A 1,175-nucleotide genomic window follows, 5' to 3' on the forward strand; every position below is an offset into this window, starting at 1 on the left:
GCTCCACCACAAATGCTGGCCCCTCTCCTGAGCATTTCTTTCCAACATCGGGCATGCTACTTCAAATCTAAGTTCTCCTGTAGGTAAGCACGGCAGGGTTCCAGTGTAGACATTCTTGCCTGTAGTCTAAAGATACCCTGCTGGCCAAGTTTTGGTGGACAGTCCTGGAACACTTGTTCTGGAGTTCCTGAGAGTGTGCAGTTCACTGCGTGTTTGGGGCTGTCAATCTGTGACTCAGCAGGAGTCTTTTTAGATGGCATCTTGCCACTGCTCAGGCTGAGTGCTGGGCTTCTTCCGGCTCTGCTGCTACCTTAGGTAGCTTCTGTCTCCCTTTGATTACAACACCTCAAACTTACTGCTACACACGCCCTCTTGGACATTGAAAACACTTGTTCTGAGAGGATAAGAGTGATAAAAACAAAACAAAATAATGTTTATTATTTTCCCCCTTTAAATATACATCGCTAAGAGTAAATGTTTATTGTCTATGGTTCTTTGTCTTAAGTGTGGCCCCCATGACTCTGTCTCATGGGAGGAACCAGTACCCCCAGAATGAACCAATCTCTCCATGACAGATTGTGGGGTTTTTTTTTCTTCTTGTTTTGATTCTTAAAGTTTCCTACGTTACTTCATTATTAGACTAGAGATTTTTGGCTGTCCCCCACCTCTTCTGCTAGCTATTATCCAGCTTCCCCCAGCTTATTCCCTGGAGACTGACAGACCATGGCTGCATGTTGTTTGCTATCATGACTCTCTCTTTTCTTTGCTTTTTTTTTTTTTTTTAAAAAAACTGGCTGTATTAGCTACTTTTCTATTGCTGTGATAAAAATCATGACCAAGGCAACTCATAAAATAAAGCATTTAATTTGGGGCTCATGGTTCTGGAGGGTTAGAGTCCATAACCATCATGGTGGGAAGCATGGCAGCAGGCATTGTTGGAACAGTAGCTGAGAGCCTATATCTTGATCCATGAGCAGGAGGCAGAGAGAGCTAACAGGGAATGGTTGTCCTCTTGAAACCCAGATACACATTCTCTAACAAGGCCACACCTCTTCATCCTTCCCAAACAGTTCTACCAATTGGGACCAGGCATTTAAACACATGAGCCTGTGGGGGATACTCTCATTCAAACCACCACACCGGCTTAACTTTTCAAAGGATCACTTTAGTGGCTC

The sequence above is a fragment of the Onychomys torridus genome, chromosome 1 (assembly GCF_903995425.1).
Source record: "Onychomys torridus chromosome 1, mOncTor1.1, whole genome shotgun sequence".
In the NCBI taxonomy this organism is placed as follows: domain Eukaryota; kingdom Metazoa; phylum Chordata; class Mammalia; order Rodentia; family Cricetidae; genus Onychomys; species Onychomys torridus.